The sequence below is a fragment of the Anoplopoma fimbria genome, unplaced genomic scaffold, assembly GCF_027596085.1.
Source record: "Anoplopoma fimbria isolate UVic2021 breed Golden Eagle Sablefish unplaced genomic scaffold, Afim_UVic_2022 Un_contig_2180_pilon_pilon, whole genome shotgun sequence".
NCBI lineage: Eukaryota > Metazoa > Chordata > Actinopteri > Perciformes > Anoplopomatidae > Anoplopoma > Anoplopoma fimbria.
This window is the reverse complement of record NW_026552274.1, coordinates 1-841: the sequence shown is the minus strand read 5'-3', so window position 1 is coordinate 841 and position 841 is coordinate 1. Positions and strand designations below refer to the sequence as shown.

Below are 841 nucleotides of genomic sequence, written 5' to 3'. Positions count from 1 at the left end.
CTGATATGTCCTCCATATATGGGGATAACATTATAAAGCAGGTTGCTAGCACTGGGAGATGAAAAGGGAGCTGCTCCAGTTCCTCACATGCCGTGACCATGGTACTGTTGCCAGCCCCATCGCTTAGGGCAACGGTGCACCCCTTCCAGATAAACATGTAAGACAGCAAAGACATCAGAGCTCTTTAATGCCAGAGACCCACGAGGCTGTGTATGTGAGTAAAGAAAAGCCCTGTTTACTCCTTAATTGTGCTCTTCCTGGAACCTCATTGTTCTCCCACTCTCAAATCACTATATCCATCAGCCGTGTCTGCTGGGGAAATTATTTCCAGCTCTGAATCAACAGCGAGGGGGAAGGAAGATAAATACAGCTATTCAGTTTCGCCGATTTGATTGGAGGGAAATAAATTGAAGAATGAGATATTGCCTCTCGGAAGGAAATGTGGGCGGGAGTAGTGGAATGGGTGTGGCTTGGAATTTGGAGCGCCCTCGACTGGGCTCACCGCGAGAGTTTTGGCTGGGACGACTGGTGTCTCTGGCTGCTCTCACCGGGGGCGGTACTTACTTTGGTTTCTCTTCATAACGCACAAGTCTTTCGCCTTTTACTAAAGACTTCCGTGGAGAGGAACACCAATGAGTTGAACCTCATTTTTGGCAGGCTTTGCCATTCGGCTGAGCCTTGTGTACTTGTCAAAAGAATAGAAGCTGATTTTAACAAGACAAGTGTGCTTGACCTTGTAGGGCCCAGCGGTTGTGCTAAGCAGCATCCCCGCAATGCCCAATTGAAAGTACTGCACCATGACAAGCGACACGTGTGCCACGAGGTTGACACGGGCAGCAAA

General features: G+C 48.9%; 1 non-coding gene across 1 annotated transcript; it reads left to right on the top strand.

Moving 5' to 3' along the window:
- The first annotated feature begins 560 nt into the window (after positions 1–560).
- LOC129115911 (U5 spliceosomal RNA) lies at positions 561–678 on the top strand. Its single transcript, XR_008533298.1, has one exon. It is a non-coding gene; the product is annotated as a U5 spliceosomal RNA (small nuclear RNA).
- Positions 679–841: the final 163 nt, after the last annotated feature.